Below are 19,888 nucleotides of genomic sequence, written 5' to 3'. Positions count from 1 at the left end.
TACAATCATGAAGTGGGTGACTAATTTTTGCACCTATGTCTCATTCATAAAGAGGAGACTTAGCACATCCAAATCGTCCTTGGTTATTGATACCGCTGAGGAATCCAACAATGTCAGGGGAAGTCTGCTTCAATGAGGCCCATGGAAGAACACAGCAGGCAAAGGAGCGGGCTTTTGGGCTTCTGAAGGTCAAATTTCACTGTCTGGACAGGACTAATGAAGCCCTCATCTACTCACCCAGTAAAATGTGTTAGATCACTGTGGCATAATGCATGCTCCATAACATCACCCTGGGGAGGAATATCCCTTACATCCCAGAGGAGGGGTGGCCTGCAGTGCCACCGGGTCAGAATCCTGAAAAGCCAAATGAAGACGATAGTGGTGAAGAGGAAGAAGCTGACTTGTGATGAGATCTCTTCAACAGCTTCATATGAGTGTAAGTATGTCATGTGATGTCATGACTTGTACTCTACAATGAACTGTAGTTGTGATAACATGTGTAGTACATTTTTGGAAATAGGGAGCTGATGCTCAGGCAAAACCAGCCAAAGGCTGATTGACACATCCACACCTCAATGATGTTCCTTTATTTGTGTTAGATTTATTGCAATGTGCTTTGTTTTCCAGGTGCTTGATATGTGGCTTGTGTCATATGTGTGTTTTCATATCTATACTCCTTGTTTTGTTCTTTGTTCAGGTACTTTCACCATGACATCTTCATGTGGGCGTTTCAGAGTTGTGACATTGGCAGCTATGTGATGTAGTTCTGACATATGAAGTGGACATGGACTGTTCCAGGGAATGTAGGTCATAGACTTTGGGTGTAGGAGACCTGTGCCAAGACAGCTTGCACAGTGGTAGGATGGAAGTTTAGAAGACTCCATTGGATTTGTTTCTTGTCGTGCCCTGATTCATCATGTGTGTCATCATGTGGTCAGAAAATATGTTGTTGTAGGATAACATCTTGTTAGTTGCCCTTCACCTTGGCTAAACACTCTTTTTGTCTGACTTGTATATAGCTGTTAATGTGTTTCATCATTGTAGGCTAAAGTGCCCATGCCACATCACTGACATTTGTTTGTGTCATACTGTCAGATGCATAAGCACTGGATTGTAATGACTCTGTGATCAGAAACTGTTGTACTGCGATCTGTCTTGAGTCTTGCATGATATGGCGTTGGATTACTTTTGTGTGGTAGGCGGTATGGCTCCAGCTGATTACATCAATCACTTTTGCCTATTCCACAGGACAATGTTGGACAAATCCCTTTTCTTCCATGGCATGAAGGTCTGTACCTGTATATATGTTCATTATACAGTATGATTCAATCATGTATGGTTTGTAATGTTTCAGACATATTGACAACCTATGTGCTGAACAATGTAATAACATTTCTTCTTTGACAAGACACTTATATGTGTGTGTGATTGTGTGGAATGATTGTAATCCTGAGCTGGACACTATATACATGCAACATATCCCATCTTGCACGAGTACCTTGGATCATCATCATATGGTTCACATGGTCTGACATATCTACATGGCAAAATATGAAATTAAAGACAGGAGAGAATGAGTTTGTGATGGATGAATTTATTGCAATGCTACTACTAACACAAAATATTTTAAAATATTCTTAAATGAACAAAAATTGTAATTTGAAGGGAACAGTCATGGTGAATAAAAACATTGGAGTATATGTCACACCATTGGAAGTCCAAAGCTCAGAGTATTCCTCTCATTGGAAATGGAATGTAGTTTAGGATCAGTCCACAAAGAGTATGTGTGACACACAAAGGAGGACATTAAGGAAAGGTTTATCGCTGGCAGTGGTGGCTGCCTTGCCATTCATACCTCCTTGATTATTTGTCAGATGTGCCTGCTTGCAAGAGAGGGAAGGGGTAGATGTTGGGATGAAAGCCCTGCTAAGGTTGGTGTGATTTCCCTCAGCACCCCTGTTAGGGTGCCCATTTTGTAGTTTTGGGCATTTATTTTTTCAATCACGAACTTCTGCAGCTGCTTCATTTCCTGGAGTTCTGTTAACACCTGACCCATCACGCCTTGGGACCCCTCATAGACCACCAAGACGTGGCTGATAATGTCATGGCTGACAGCAGCCCCAGTGGCCTCATTTGGCTGGTCTCCAGCACCCCTCCCATGCACTCTACTCCTATGTGTCCTGGACCCTCAGTGTCAGTTGTGTTGAGATGCACCTCAGGATTCAGGACTGGTGGCACAAGATGATAGAAACTGTGCTAGGTACACAGGTTGGGGGCACATCATTGCCTGGGATGTTGGAACAATAGGGCTGGGAAGTGACATTGTGGCCACAGTGAGACTCACTGTTGCCATCTGACCAGGTTTCCCAAATGGGCCAGGACCTTCCTCCACGTCCACAAGTCAGTAGTGTTGTGATCACTAAGGACATCATCCATGAATTCACACACCAAATAAAAAACTGATAGCTTTAGAGCAGTGGTTCCCAACTTGTGGTCGGGGACCCCTGGGGGTCCGCAAAACCTCTTAAGGGGGTTCACGAATGCATAGAAAATTAAATAATATTAACAGGTTAGGTACCCAGCTTTCTGTAATGACTTAGTGGGTGGTCCCCAGATTCCAATAATGATTCAGAGGGGGTCCCCGGGTTCCAGCAATGATGAATTAGGGGTCCACAGAAGTCAAAAGGTTGGGAACCACTGCTTTAGAGTACATCCATGTAACAGAAGTCAATAAACAATAATGCATACTTAATGAAATGTCCTATTTAAACAATGAAATTAAACCTGTCTTACTTATTTTGAAGACACTTGGGCTGGCCACCTGCAACGATCAAGCTACCGACATCAAGCAATCTATCAAATTCCATTATGGAATTTCTACAACAGCATAGTGCCAAAGAAGCAAAGAAAAATTATGCAATATAAGTGTGGCACGTTTCCTTTGAAAGAACACTTAAAATAAGCCATCCTAGGCTCTACCAATCAACAGAAATGCGTAAAAAGAACAAAGCTACCAGGATTTTACATTGAAACAATTCCTAATCCAACACAAACCTAAAATATTCAAACAAACTAAAGAAATGCATGAACTCCTAGCATGGAAAGAATGTAACACTCTTTTGCTAACAATGAAGGCTTGCAATAACTAGGCTCAGTAGCTAGAACACTACTTTAAAAACACCACAATAAACAGCAACCCTTTTTAACCTCCTTGTAACTATATACTAACATTTTAGTAATATTTGTTTCTACCAATCTCAAAAAATAAATAATTAAAAATACAAATATTCAGTTTGCTAATTGAAAAATGCAAAAAATAATAAAAAATAAATGAATATGCAAGCCAAAATAAGCTGCTTTGTATTAAATACCCACATGCTTTTCTGTCACCTGTAGACATATTCTAAGACTATAAACAGCCATAGATATAGGTGAGACATTAACATATATAACATAAACTAACATTGCCCACCCAATGACAAAAATACATTTTAAAAATAACAATTTTGCAGCTCATGTACTGCTAATTGAAAGGATGACCCAGAAACTTAAATCATACAAAAATTGTTGAAGTGCAAATAGACACAAAAATAAATCAGGCAAAAATAGACGATCCAACACAACTCCAATAATCTGTTGAAGCCACCCATGAGAAAAAAATAAATGCTTCAGGAATGTGTAATGTTACTTATTTTGAATTTATTATTATTTGATCCTATTAAAAATATAACGTAGAATGTGTTTTAATTATTATAAAATTATTTATAATAAAAAATCATGTATTAAAAGACATGATTTGAATAATAATAAAAATATTTAAAACAAATATACTTTGGAAAACATAGTAATAAAGGAACAAGTAATTTATACTATAAATTATTACAACTTTTAAGGTATAAATAAAGAATTACAAACAAATGCTAACAAGTTACTAATATCACTTTTACTATTCCCACCAAAAAATGTAGCCACATTGAAGAAGAAAGTTGTGTACTTTGGTCTAATTGACTATTCCCACCCCAAATATAAAAGCATTGGGGGAGGTGTAGGTCTTTGGTGAAAGGGAGGGGGTCAGATTTATTATTCCTACTCTAAATTTGACTTCAGTGGAGAAAGTGGTGGATTTTGGTGGGTACAGACTTATGATTTCCACTCTAAACCTAATCAAAATGGTGAAAGTGTTGGACTTTGGGGAAGGATGTTTTTATTCACTGTTCATACTCCAAATGTAACCACATTAGGGAAAGTGTTGGACATGGGGGCCCAAATTTATGAGTCACACTCCAACCTGCGCCACGTTGGGGATAGTGTACAGCTTTTGGGGGTACAACACTTCAAGCTTTGTATTCACACTCTACATTTAATCAGATTGGAAAAAGTGTTGGGCTTTGGGTGGTTGGGGGTGAAATATACCATTTTTTTCTCCAAACTTAACCACATTGGAAAAATGCTGCACTTTGACTGGTTCAGATTTACTGTTGCTGCTCCACATTACCCACATTGGGGAAAGTGTAGGACTTTTGGGGTTGAGCGCCTATTTACTATTGACACTCAAAACTTAACAATCTCGAGGAAAGTGTTGAACATTATGGACCAGATTTAAAATTACCTCTCCAAACTTAACCACATTGGCGAAAGTGTTGGGCTTTGCTGAGGACCAGTGCTAAAGTACAAATGCTCTCTATGTGAAATTGCATGTCTAATTGGCTTTTCCATAATTGCCATAATTGATTTACTGGTAAGTCCCTAGTAAAGTGCACTAGAGATGCCCAGGGCCTGTAAACAAATGCTACTAGTGGACCTGCAGCACTGATGGTTCCACCCAAATGAGTAGCCCTGTAAACATGGCTCAGACCTGCCACTGCAGTGTCTGCAGTTTTTAAACTACCAATTCGACTTGCCAAGTGCACACACTTGCCAAGCTTAAACCTTCCCTTTTTATACATGTAAGATACCCCTAAGGTAGGCCCTAAGTAGCCCCCTGGGTAGGGTGCAGTGTACGTTAAAGGTAGAACATGTACCTGTGTGTTTTTACATGTCCTAATAGTGAAATACTGCCAAATTTGGCTTTTACTGTTGCAAGGCCTATCCCTCTCATAGGTTAACATGGGGCTGCCTTTAAATATCCTTAAAGTGCAGTTTCCCTTTGAGAGCAGATAGAAGTGTGGAGTTTGGGGTCTCTGAACTCACAATTTAAAAATACATATTTTAATAAGGATGGATTTTAGATTGTTAGTTTGAAAATTCCACTTGTAGAAAGTGGACATTTTCCGGCTTAAACCATTCTGTGACTCTGCCTGTTTGTGGATTCCTTGTCTGTGTCCGACGGACAGCTGGGCTGTTTGTGTATCTACACTAGAGAGTGACACAAAGGGTGCTGGGGTATAACCTACATACATATCCTGATGGGCCACCTGAGCTAGGCTGGAGAGAGGAGTGGTCACTTACACCTGAAAGGGCTGTGCCTGCCCTCACACAATGCAGTCTCCAATCCCATGGTGTGAATCTGGGGCCAGGCCTGAGCAAGGCAGGATCCTGCAAACAAGAGAGACTTTTCTTTGAAGATGGGCAACTACAAAGGCAGAAAGGGTTATAGGTGCTGGACCCAAAACCCCAGACTTCAGATCACTTCAAGGATTCAAGAGGAGCCTCTGCCAGGAGAAGAGCGGAAGAGCTGAAGAAGAAGTGCTGCCCCTGCCTGTGCTTTGTTGGGCTATCCTGCAATCATTGCTTTTGCCTGAGGAGGGGACAAAGACTGGATCCTCTGGTATATTTCTGCTTGAGCGGTATTTCCAAGGTCTTGGACTCAGCTTGCTTGCTGTTATTAAGTCTCAGGGCCATCAAAGACTTTCTTTGCCAGTACCCGGGCTCTCTGCTGAGACTCCTGACCTGCCAAGTGATGCATAATCCAGTCCCTGGGCTCTTGAAATGAGAAGCTGTTGAAAAACTGAGAAGAACCAAGGAAACTGACTTCCGATGACTCTGGACTGACGCCACTGCAAGATCCGTGACACCGCCTGCAACGGAAATCGTGGTCCTCGCTGGAGTGCGACGACCCCGTCGGCCGGATGCCGCTGCAGCCTCACTGAAGTCCGTGGCTCCATGGAAGTCGCTGCACCACGCCGTGACCGCTGGTTATGGACTCCGCCAGAATTGCATTGATCCAACGTTTCGCACCGATGACGCCTCAACTCCACAGTTCCACATCAAAGACCTGACACCTCTACATCACGCCTCTGCTCCTTCACACCACAGGCATGGAACCAATGGCGCACCGGATCCAGCAACTCATCGATCCTCGACTCCGTGCAGTGGCTTGTTTCCTCATTTTCACAAGGTACTGTACCTGGGGGTCGATGTGACTCCGTGACCAGGTGCCTTTAGCATCGGATTGTTGGTAACTACTCTGTCACAACGCTATGATATCACCAATTCAAAGCATTTGTGCTTCTAAGCAATATTTGTTATGGTTAGTCTTGCAAAATTCATAACTTTGCTTGTGTATGTTGTTGTTTTGCTCTTGTTTTGATTAGATAAATATTTAATATGTTTCTAAACCTGTGTGGTGTCCATTTTGTAGTGTTTCACTGTATTACTGTGTGTGTTGGTACGAATACTTTACACATTGCCTCGGGGTTAAGCCTTTCTGCTCGTGCCAAGCTACCAAGGGGTGAGCGGGGGTGTACCGGGTATGTAACTCCTTTACCCTGACCAGATTGAGGGTCCCTGATTGGACAGAGTAAAAAACTGATTGCCAACCACAGACCCCATTTCTACCATTGGTGACCAGCGGTGAAGATTCGACTTGTATTTGTACTTGACATACAGTGATTAAGTGTACACTAATATTGTCAGTGCAGACCATTATGTAACCACATACCACTGTTTTTGTGATTTTCCTTTTTTCTCTTCTTAGACTTCATCTGCTTCCATTTATTTACTTTTGAACTTCTCATTGGGAACTCTTTGTTCTGCCTTGGAACTCTGCACTTTTGACTTACCATAATGCCTCAATCTGAAGATGCACCAGCTAGAGCTGTCTATGAGTTGGAGAAGCTGGAGAGTTATACAGTTGCCCAGCTGAAACAGTTCAGTAAGGATCTTGCCTGTCCCATTAGGTGCTGTGACAGGAAGGAGGAGCTGCAAAAAGTACTGAGGGCCTGGGTGACAGCGAAGGAGTTCGGGAGGCACACAGAGGAGGAGATTGAGAGTGAGGAGGTGCATGGCAGCCATGACAGCGTAGTAGAGGTGCCTGTATTGCCTGGGGGAGGGTCTCCAGTGCCGGTAGCAGTGTGTCCTCTAAGGGTCTGACTCCTGAAGAGTTGCAGGACAGACAGTGTAGGAGGCTGGCCTGGTTTACAGTGGATACCTTAGGTACTCACACCTTATATCAGGTCCAGTTATCCCTTATTAGTGAAATGTAGTAGTGTTCTAATAGCTTAGGCTGATATAGGTAGCTGTAGCAGAGCAGCTTAGGCTGAACTAGGAGACATGCAAAGCTCCTGCAATACCACTATAGTTACAAAGTACTTATACACAAATAAAGACAATACTCAGTGTTACCAAAATTAAAGGTAGTTTATTTGGGTGACACAAGGCCAAAAATATCTCAGAGGCAATGCTCCGTCTGGAGGTAAGTGTTAGACACAACATATACACTAGACACCAAAATAAGGTAAGTAATTAGACATAGGATAGTGCAAACAATAGGAAATGCTATAGAATGCTATAGGAGAAAGTAGGTCTGGGGCAATACAAACCATATACTAAGAAGGTAGAATGCGAATCACAAATTCTCTCTAGACAAGTGTAGTGTGTAGAGAATCGCTGGGAGAGTAAGAAAACCACAAAGGTAAGTAAAATAACCCACCCCAGAACACAGGAAAGTAGGAGGAAAGTACTGCAAGTTTCCTTATGACACAATAAAAGTCGTGATTAGAGTTATTGCAAGAACCAAGCAAGACTGCAAACAATAATTGGTGGATTCCTGGACCTGAAGACATGTGAAGAGAGGAGACCAAGTCCAGAAGTTGGAAGAAGTTCCAGGAAGGACAGGAGCCCCTGCCAACCTAGAAGAGGGTGCAAAACGTTAGAGTCCCCGGTTGGACAAAGCCTGCAGAAATTAACCAAAGGAAGATGGCTGTGGGTTCCTGCATGATGCAATGGATGTCCCATAAAGAGATTTTGGATGCAGGCGAGTTTCGGTGCTGGATTCATCCAACAAGCCTTGGTTCAAGCAAAGTCTCAGATTGCATCAGAGTGGAGCTGCCTGGACCCAGGAGGGACCTGGGGGCCTCAACTCAGACTGATGAGGCAGAGGGGGCTCCCAACACTCCAGGGAACCCACAGATGACCAGGCAGCACCCATTGAGGTCCCAGGACATGGGGACAAGGAAGGTGCAAATTGCGGTTGTTGCAGCACTACAAAAGAAGGTCCCACACTGCCGGAGGACAACTCAGCGAGTTGAGCATCGCAGGATAGAGTGCTTGGGACCTGGGCCAGGCTGTGCATGAAAGATTCTTGCAAATAGTGCACAGAGGCCTCAGGAGATGAAGATAATGCGCTCCACAGGGGTACTGTTGCAAACAGGGAAGGCAAGCTCTTACCTCCTCCAAATTTGGACATCAGGACTTTAGGACAGTCTGTGTCGAAGGGGTCTACCACCAGTGTTCCAAGGAACATGCTTGTTGCCAGGAGAGGAGTCCAAGAGAACTGGTCGTTGACTTAGAAGGTGCCTGCAAGGGCAGGAAAGTGAATCCGTCACTCCACGGGAGATTTCTTCAGTCCTTCTGGTGCAGGGTGAAGACAGGGAGTCCCCAGAGCGTGCACACTGTGGAAACTGTTGCTGTTGCTGGCTGGAGCTGAAGTTGCAGAGGAAAAGTAGCCCTTCTGGATACTTTGTTGCTGTTACAGCGGTTCCGGGAGCAGTCTGCCATTGATCTGAGGTCAGAGGATGAAGTAGTAGTTGCAGAGGATTCCTGCTGGAAACTTGCAAGTAGAATCTGAAGAGAAACTCACAGGAGAGACCCTAAATAGCCTTGAGAGGGGGATTGGGTACCTTATCAGGTATGGACCTATCAGGACGGGTCTCTGACATCACCTGCTGGCACTGGCCACTCAGAGGCCTCCAGAGTGCCCCCACACCTTGAAAACAAGATGGCTGAAGCCTGGGACACACTGAAGGAGCTCTGGGCACCACCCCTGGGGTGGTGATGGACAGGGGAGTGGTCACTCCCCTTTTCTTTCTCCAGTTTCAGGCCAGAGCAGAGACTGGGGGCCCCTGAACCGGTGTAGACTGGCTTATGCACAGAGGGCACCCTCTGGGCCTTTCAAAGCATTTCCAGAGGCTGGGGGAGGCTACCCCTCCTCAGCCTGTACCACCCATTTCCAAAGGGAGAGGGTGTAACACCCTCCTCCCAAAGGAAATGTTTTGTTCTGCCTTCCTGGGACTGAGCTGCTCAGACCCAGGAGGGCAGAACCCTGTCTGTGAGGTGGCAGCAGCTGTAGCTGCAGTGCAAGCCTCAGAGAGATGGTTTGCAGTACTGGGGGTCCATGGTGGAGCCCCCAGGATGCATTTAATTGGCTCCCCAATACCAAATTTAGAATGAGGGGACAATTCCATGATCTTAGACACCTTACATGGCCATATTCGGGGTTACCATTTTGAAGCTACATATAGGTAGTAACCTATATGTAGTGCACACGTGTAATGGCGTCCCCGCACACACAAAGTATGGAGAATTGGCCCTGGACTGCATGGGGCATCTTTGCTAGTGCAAGGGTGCCCTCACACTTAGTAACGTTGCACCTAGCCTTCAGTAAATGAAGGTTAGACATATAGGTGACTAATAAGTTACTTAAATGCAGTGAAAATGGCTGTGAAATAGTGTGTGCACTGTTTCACGCAGGGTGCAGTGGCAGTCCTGTGAAAGGGTTTGTCTGAGTTCCTTATGGGTGGCAAAAGAAATGCTGCAGCCCACAAGGATCTCTTGGAACCCCAATGCCCTGGGTACCTAGGTACCATGTACTAGGGACTTATAAGGGGGGTCCAGTGTGCCAATTGAAATTGGTAAATTAAGTCACTTGCAAATAGTCACAAATTTAAAAGCAGAGAGAGCATAAGCACTGAGGTTCTGGTTAGCAGAGCCTAAGTGACACAGTTAAGCACTACTGACAACACACACATTGGGCCACAAACTATGAGCACTGGGGTCTCGGCTAGCATGATCCCAGTGACACAGTAAAAACACACTGACACACACTCACAAACAAAACAAAAAAGTGGGGGTAACCATGCTAGAAAGAGGCTACTTTCTCACAGACAGGTAGAGAGGGTACACCAATTTGAGTTGGAGAAGCTCAAAATAGAGATGGAGGAGAAGAGGCTGGCCATTGAGGAGAAGAAGATACTGCTGGCTCATGAACTTAGTTTACGGGAACTAGATCAGAGGATCCAGTCTAGTAGAGATGGTGGCAGCAGTACCGCAGTACAGCCTGAGAGGAGGGTGCACATTCCTAAAGACCTGGTGAAGGATTATAAGAGGGTGGATAATATCTACTTGTGGTTTAAGGGGTATGAGTCTGCTCTCCACATGAACATGATCCCTTAAGCACATTGGGGGTCAGGTCTTTGAAAGCACTTTGAAGTGGAAGGGAGGAATACCTTTACATCCTTAGGGGATCCACAGGGACTCACCTACACCATCATGAAGGATGCCCTACTCACAAGCTATGGTCTTACTTCTGAGCAGTACAAGGACAAGTTTAGGTCCTACAAGAAGAAGGAATCACAAACATGGCTGGAATGTGTTGAGTCTTCTGCAGGTCACTGGATGGTTGGGTGAAAGGCAGTAAAGTAACAACTTATGAAGGGCTTTACAACTTAATAGATTGGGAGAACTTGTACAGTCCGTGTTTTTCAGAGCTGCTCCAGCACCTTATTGACAGCACCCTGACTGACTCCAGGAAGCTTGCGCAGGAAGCGAACCATTGGGAGAGCACCAGGGTCCAAAAGAGGTATGAGGACCACACCAAGGGTTGGCGGGGTCCCTATCAGAAGTGGGGAGGTAAGGGTAAACAGGGGGAGTCCTCTAAAGAACCCCAACTGAGTTCCCAGGGTAAGGATTCCCAGCCCCCCATTGAAAAGAAGCCATGAGCTTCTACAGGCAAACCTTCAGAGCGGGGTCCTTGTAAGTGTTATTCATGTGACCAGGTGGGTCATGTGAGGGGGGATCTCAAATGTCCCAAGTGGACACTGGCACCCACTGGTGCTCAGTCATAGGGTTTGGCCAGTGTAGCGCTTGGGGAGGAGTTGGTTCAAGGTTGGTGGGAGCCAGCTGAGATGACCTTTGCCTCATAGGGGACAGTGAAAAGGTCCAGAGAACCCTTGTGCCTGAAAACACCAAAAGGTACAGGCAGAGGGTGACCATTAATGGACAGAGGGTGGGGGCTGTGAGAGACACAGGAGCCAGTGTGACTACAGTGAGAAGTCACCTAGTGTCTGAGGAGAAGGAAGTTCCCCATGCACTTCACCAAGTAGTTACGGTCGACAACTCAGAGTACCTGTGCAGAGTGGCACAGGTTCCCTTTGAGTGGGGTGTTCTCAGGTGCCTTGAGAGTAGCTGTGAGTCCAACCATGCCTGTAGATTGTCTGCTTGGCAATGACCTGGAGGATTCCCCTTGGAAGGAGGTGGAACACAGGTCTCACTAGGAGATATTGGGTCTGCCTGGGTAGGTGTGTGTGTGTCCACCCAAACAGTGGCAGCCCGTCAGGGTGATCAGGAGACCCTGGAGCCTGAAAGAGTGGCCCCAGGTGTCTGCCAGAAGAAGTAATAGCAAGGGGCACACGAAACCCACCCAAAACATTCCCATGGTCCGGTAGGAGGCTGAACCTGAGTGGGACACCCTGGAGCCTACAGAGAACATGTGGCTGAACTGGGGGTGGTACCTGAGCTGACTCAGTAGCAGCAGGAAGGGGGACCCACCAGGGAAGCATTCTGTGAGTCACAGAAAGTATGCCCTACTCTAAAGGGTGTGCGGCAGCAGGCTGCAGACTAGGCATCTGGCAAAGAGCCTGGATCGCACTTGATCTACTTGGAGGACGGCCTCCTATACAGTGAGCCTAAGGTCCCTAAGCCCGGGTCAGTTCGTGTGCTAAAAAGGGCTAAATCCAAGACCCCTTTGAGACACCTCCCTGTAGATGAACAGGTACCCCAGTGCTTCAGTGCTTCGGAGATTTCTCCGGGTTTGGCTCATGATATGCCTTTAGCTGGACATTTGGGGCAGAACAAGACCTATGAATGGCTTGTCATCCACTTTTACTGGCCCCAAATACACAGGCACTTTGATGCACATTGTAGGTCTTGCCAAAGTTGTCAGGCAAGTGGCAGGAGTGGGGGGAAATGTAAGGATCCTCTCCAACTTTTTCCTGTAGTCAGCATCCCTTTGAAAGGTTTGGTATTGACATTGTGGGGCCTCTGGATCCCAAGACAGCCACGGAAACAGGCTTATCCTGTTCTTGGTAAACCATGCCACCCAGTATCTGGAAGCCATTTCCTTGAGAACAATCACTGCCCCTGTGGCGGGATGTGCATTGATCGAGGTCTTTACCCACATGGGGTTCCACAAGGAAGTGGTATCTGACATGGGTACCAACTCCATATTCACATATATGAAGTCTCTGTGGAAGGAGTGTAGTGTGACCTACATGTTCACCACTCCTTACCACCCCAAAGGAAACAGTTTGGTTCAGAGATTCAACCGCACCTTGAAGAGCATATTTATGGGGCTGTCAGAGCCCTTGAGGTGTAGGTGGGACGTCCTCTTGCCTTGCCTTCTGTTCGCTTACAGGGAGGTGCCACAAATTGGTCTTGGATTTAGCCCTTTTGAGTTGTTGTGTGGCCACCCTGTCAGGGGATCTTTGAGTCTGGTTAGGGAAGGCTTGGAGAAGGCCTCCAGTAAGCACCCCAACGATGTATTCAGTTACATGCTGGCTTTTAGGAACCAGACTTCCCACTTCAGGAAGCTCACCCAAAGAACCAGGAAGTAAGCCAGTAAGATATATGAGTTTCATCCTGGACAAAAAATGTGAGTCACGGCCCCAGTGGAGCCTTGTGGTCTCCAAGATAAGTGGACTATCCCATTTGAGGTGGTGGTGCGCAAGAGTGATATCACCTATCTGGTGTACTTGCAGGCTCCCAGGAACCCTTTGAGGGTCCTACATGTGAATCACCTCAAGCCTCACTTTCAATGGCCAAAAGTGACTATGCTCTTGGCAAGAGATGATGGGGTGGAGGAAGATAGTGAGTTTCTTCCTGGCCTCCAGGCTGCCAAGGAGAAAGATGGTTCAGTGAAGGGTGTGAACCTCTCCCCCTCACTGACTCTAGAACAACAGAGGGACTGTCGCTAACTGTTGGGTCAGTTGCCTCTCTCTTTTCCATGATCCCACGTGTCACACACCTGTGCACACATGATGTGGAAACATGAGGACAGTCCACCGGTGAAACATAAAGTTCATAGGGTGACTGACAAGGTTAGGACCAACATCAAGGATGAGGAATCCAGAATGTTATCTCTTGGGGTTATTGAGTTTTCCAGTAGCTCTTGGGCCAGTCCTGTGTTCTTGGTCTCAAAAGCTGCTGCTCCTGGTGCCACTACAGAACTCAGGTTCTGTGTGAATTACCGTGGATTCAACACCATCATGAAGACTGATGCACACTCCATCCCCCGAGCTGAGGAGCACATTGATCGCTTAGCGGCTGCCACATATCTTAGCACATGATTTAATGTCTGGATATTGGCAGATTTCTCTGACTGAGGGGGTCAAGGAGAGATCTGCATTCTCTACCCCAGATAGGCACTACCAGTTTAGGGTAATGCCCTTCTGGATAAAAAATGCCCTGCCAGCTTTTAGAGGCTGGTTAACCAGCTGTTGACTGGACTGGAAGATTTTGGTGCACCCTACCTGAATGACATTGCTGTGTTCAGCTCCACTTGGGAGGAAAACTTGCAGCACCTCTGTAAAATGTTAGATGCTCTCTAGAAGGCAGGCCCCACTATTAAGGCTAGCAAGTGCCAAAAAGGGCTGGGCTCAGTGGTTATATTTGGGGCACCAGGTAGGGAGTGGCCAGGTGGCACCCCTATAACCCAAGGTTTACACTATTCTGGCTTGGGAGCCTCCCAAGACCCAAACTGAGGTGAGAGCCTTTTTAGGTTTCACAGGTTACTATAAGAGGTTTGTTAAGGGGTATGGCACCAATGATGCTCTCTTAACAGAGTTAACGTTCAACAAACAGCCAAAGAAAGTGTCAGACAGCTTTTGATGCCCTGAAGTCAGCCATGTGCACAGCACCCATGCTGAAGGCACCTGACTTCTTTCAAGAATTTGTCGTGCAGACTGATGCTTCAGAGCGTGGTGTGTGAGCAGTGTTGTCACAGCTAAATGAAGAGTGCCTAGACCATCCTGTAGCCTTCATTAGTAGGAGGTTACCTCCTTGGGAATGTAGGTGGAGTGCAATTGAGCGTAAAGCTTTTGCCGTGATCTGGGCGCTGAAGAACCTTAGACCCTACTTGTGTGGGAGTCACTTCTGGGTTCAGACTGACCACAGGAACCTCATGTGGTTAATGCAGATGAGGGTTGAGATTCTAAAACTGTTGAGGTGGTCCATTTCCCTACAGGGGATGGACTTTATGGTAAACATGGCACAGAACATGCCAGTGCTCATGGTCTGTGCAGATTATTTCGCCTTAGTGAAGAGAACTCCCATGAGGTTGGGTAGATCTCCCCCACTATCAGCGGGGGGACAGGTGCTAGACGTAGCATTCTTGGCGTGGTCTCCCCAAACTTTTTTCCTGTACTTCCAAGGGTATTGCTGTGTGCTGGACTCTGTTTTTGTTGATTTTGTTACTCTGGGCACTTTACCACTGCTGACCAGTGCTAAAGTGCAAGTGCTTCTTATGTGAAATTGTATGTGTAATTGACTTTTCCATTATTGGCATATTTGATTTACTAGTAAGTCTCTAGTAAAGTGCACTAGAGGTGCCCAGGGCCTGTAAATCAAATGCTACTAGTGGGCCTGCAGCACTGATTGTGCCACCCACATGAGTAGCCTTGTAAACATGGCTCAGACCTGCCACTGCTGTGTCTGTGTGTGCAGTTTTTAAACTACCAATCCGACTTGAGAATTGCACTCCCTTGCCAAGCCTAAACCTTCCCTTTTTATACATGTAAGACACCCCTAAGGTAGGCACTAGGTAGCCTCATGGGTAGGGTGCAGTATATATTAAAGAGAGAACATGTGCCTGTCTGATTTTACATGTCCTAACAGAGAAATACTGCCAAATTTGTTCTTCACTTTTGCAAGGCCCATCTCTCTCATAGGTTAACATGGGGGCTGCCTTTAAAATTCTTAACGTACAGTTTCCCTTTGCGAGCAGATAGAAATTTGGAGTTTGGGATCTCCAAACTCACAATTTAAAAATGCATCTTTTAGTGAAGGTGCTTTTTTAGATTGTTAGTTTGAAAATGCCACTTTTCGAAAGTGGGTATTTTCTTGCTTAAACCATTCTTTGACTCTGCCTGTTTGTGGATTCCTTGTCTGGGTCAGACTAGCAGTTGGGCTGTTTGTGCATCTCCCCTAGACAGTGGCACTAAGGGTGCTGGGGTGTAACCTGCATATCCTTGGGCCATCTGAGCTAGGCTGGAGGGAGGAGTGGTCACTTACACCTGAAAGGGCTGTGCCTGCCCTCACACAATTCAGGTTCCAACCCCCGGTATGCTTCTGGGGCCAGGCCTGGGCAAGGCAGGATCCTATAAACAACAGAGACTTTTCTTTGAAGTTGGGCAACTTCAAAGGCAAAAAGGGGTATAAGTATTGGACCCAAAACCCCAGCCTTCACATCACTTAAAGGATTCAAGAGGAATCTCTGCCAGGAGAAGAGTTGAAGGAGAAGTGCTGAGCTTGCCTTTGACTGTGCTTTGCTGGGCTATCCTGCAGTTGCTGAGAAAGGGGACAAAGGCTGGCCCTTGTGGTATATACCTGCTTAAGAGGTATCTCCAGGGGTTTGGACTCAGCTAGCCTCCTGTTCTGAAGTCTCAGGGCACCTGCACTCTCTGATGAGGCTGCTGCCCTGCCAAATGGTACCTAATCCAGTCCCTGGGCCCTTGAAAGGAGATGCTGATGAAAAACCGAGAAGAACCAAGGAAACAGACTTTGGACGATTCCGGACTGACAATGCTGCTGGTTCCCATGACGTCGGCAACAACTGAAGCTGTGGTCCTTGCTGGAGTGTGATGACCCCGCAGACCCGACGCTCGCTGCTGCCTCACTGAAGTCCGCAACTTCATGGAAGTCAACGCACATTTCCGTGACCACCGGATATCGACTCTGCTGGAAGTGCATGTATCCAAAGATTCGCACCGCCGCCGCCTCATCTCCACAGCTCTGCAGCAAGAACCCTCTAAGCGATGCCACTGCTCTTTCACCCCACAGCCCGGAAACTGACTGCTGCACCAGATCCAGCGACTCCTTGATCCCGGACTCTGTGTACTGGCTTGTTTCCTCATTTTCACAAGGTACTGTAGTTGGGGGTCCGTGTGAATGCGCCATTTGAGTCAGATTGTTGGGATCAACTCCGTCCCAACGCCGTGATAGCATTTGTGCTTCAAAGGGCTATTTATTGTGTTTACGTTTGGAAAATTTATAACTTTGCTTGTGTACGTTGGATTTTTGTCATTTTGGTCTTGTTTTGCTGAGATACATTTTTACTATTTGTCTAAAACTGTGTGGTGTCCGTTTTGTGTGTGTTGGTACAAATACTTTACACATTGCCTCTAGGTTAGACGTTTCTGCTCATGCCAAGCTACCAAGGGTGTGAACGGGGGTTAAACAGGTGTGTAACTCTCTTACCCTAGCTCGAGTGAGGGTCCTTGCTTGGACAGAATGTAAACTGATTGCCAAGCCGAGACCCCATTTCTAACAATCAGATTTATTATTCCCACTACAAATGTAACCACATTTGGAAAACTGTTGTACTATGAGGGGGAGTCAGATTTAATATTTCAACTTCAAACTTAACCACATTGGTGAAATTGTTGGACTTTGACGGGGTGACATTTACTATTGTTACTCCAAACTTAGGGCCTCATTACGAGTTTGGCTGTCCGAGACCACCATGTTGGCAGTGGCAGTACGAACATCAATGGTCTGGCAGATGGGACCACCATATTACGAATTTGACGGTCATACCAACAGAAGACCACCAGTGGTCCACCGGCACCACAAGACAGCAGAGACAGCCACGGTCATCAGGAAGCACAAACAGGCCAGCGAAGCGTGTGTTTCCACTGGACTCATTACGAGGTGACCATGGAGGTCCAACCACTATGTATCAGAAGGTGGAAACAGACAGTTTAAAGGGAGACACTCACTTGCCGGAAGCCCCACACATCCAATGTCGCCATGGGGCCATTTACAAACATCATGCCACCACTGATGATCAGCGGAAGACAATGAAATCATTGTTGTAGTGGGCGCCAACAACCATAAGTACACACACCTACCTGTCTCACCAACCTCAAAAACAGCTTGTAGCACCGGAGAACATTTCATAGGGGGGCACACCATGGGCAGCAGGTATATATAGCAAACAACGCGCACTCTCATACATACATCAACATGGATATGCACACAGTCACAATATGCACACTTTGGCCAGCACACTCACACAGCACTGCAGCACTACACAAATACTGATGGCCATGCAGCTCAGGCACAGGGAGACTGAAGGCTACACAATATTGTCATACACATCAACAACAACACATCTACAGTATGTATACAAATGCAACTCACATTCTACACAGGCCAGGGACTGTCCTCACATACAACACACATATGGCACAATGTGGAATGGAACACAAACAACACCACCAGTAATCAACCCTGCAATTGACACACACATCATAGCACAATGGAAGCACAATGGCATGCACAAAACACAAAGACAAAAAATAGACCAAGACAACTATACCTACGCAATTGGGATGGGGCCATCTGGGACACCCCGGGAAGGAGACTACACTGGGACATATTGCACTTTAACACTATAACATTTTCACAGGAAATGGCTCTATATGGGTCTTAGGGACAAAGAATAACAAAACCAATAGTCATGGACATCTGCACAATGGGGAAAGGCAAGTCAAAAAAGCACATACAACTCCTACTGCATGGGACATACCTCTGCAGGAACTAGCTGCAAGGGGCACACACTGCAATGGACAAATGCACAGGAAAATGCAAACACAGCTAGCACAATTTTACACAATCCATGTCTACACAAACAAAACTCAAGATGACACACATTATATGTATACATAAGCTGCATCAAGGGGACAATCCTAACACCATACCTGACCACATTGGACAACGGAACAATGCTTACCATAAAAAACAATACACAATGCCTTGACAACACCATTGCATTTACACACACACAACCCTTTACACACAACATATATCCTTCTCTTGGGGGACAACAGCACTGCACCCAAACTCACATACTTCTAACAACAGCACACAGAGCAGCAAGCAGGGCCAAACACACACAACTGGAAGCACAGAACCAAAGTCAGTCAGGAAGAACATCAGGCTAGAAAAAGAAGTGCAGGACAAATGTATATCCCCAAAAAAACAACTGTTTGGGCTTATCAAATAACAAAAACATAAAATGTCCAAAGGCCACTGGCCAGTCCATAAAACAGTCCAATATTGACTCAGTGGTGTGCCTAAACTTGACTCCCAACTGCCATATAACCTCCACAGAAAGAGGCATCAAGGGGGCAGGAAGGCACCTCAGGGATTATCCAGTGGTGGTTGGAGGATTGGATTTGGTAGGGGTGGTTTGGACTTTGGAGTGGTGGTCTTCTTGAGAGGGGTGGTCTTCTTCTTGGGAAGGATGGGCATCTTCTTTTTCAGGGGGAGAGGTATGGGTACTTATAGGGGGCAAGGGAGGCCTTGGAGGTAGAAGGGATGGCCTGGGAGCTGGGTGGGATCCGTCTGGGATGGGGGGAACAGGGCAAAGGATAAGGTCAAACAAAAAAAGTTTTTGGACACACTGGGACAGTCATCAGAAGGGAGTCAGGTATTGGAAGTTGCAGGAGTGGTTATCTGATGTTTAGGTGTGGATGGCATGGGTACGTGCCTATGGGAGGTATGCTTGTGTGTGGTGGCTCTCTGTTGGGTGGATGAGTGAGGGTATTTATATGTCTTGGGCTTAGGGGGAAGAGGTGCTGGGGGATGCCGTGGTGGGTAGGTGGTTGTCTGTTGGGATTGTGACTGTAGGTATGGTGGCTGTGGAGATGTATATGTGTCTGTAGTTGGGGTATCTACGGGTGTGGTGCTTGTGGTGGATGTCTACGGGTTCACTGGGGTGGTATCTGCAGGTAGGATGGGTGTAGTGGCTGTGTGACTGTCTATGGGTATGCTTAATGTCATGTGTGTAATGCTGAGTGTTGTGGAGGTGTCAGGGGAAGTTGCGAGTGTTGCTGTGTCTGTGGGTAGATGCTGTTTGTGTGCATACCGTTGTGTCTTGTGGTGCTTGTTTTTGTGTGTGCTCTGCTGGTCTGCTGAGGTGAATGTCACATCACAAAGAGTACCATGATCTGTATCTTGGTCCCTCCCAGTTGTGTAAACTTCATATGTGAGTTCACAGACAGATGCACAATGCCATATGGACACTGGTCTGGTTATTGGAGTTACAGGGACAGGCCCTCCTGGGATCTACAGTTATGTTACTCCAAATACTACTCACAGTATACCTAAGTCATCCTCTCAGATGAGTACACTTCCATTGCAAGGTGACGAACAAGGATATTTGGACATATGC

The sequence above is a fragment of the Pleurodeles waltl genome, chromosome 2_2 (assembly GCF_031143425.1).
Source record: "Pleurodeles waltl isolate 20211129_DDA chromosome 2_2, aPleWal1.hap1.20221129, whole genome shotgun sequence".
Classification (NCBI taxonomy): Eukaryota; Metazoa; Chordata; class Amphibia; order Caudata; family Salamandridae; genus Pleurodeles; species Pleurodeles waltl.
The sequence above is the reverse complement of the archived record's forward strand: the minus strand, read 5'-3'. Positions refer to the sequence as shown.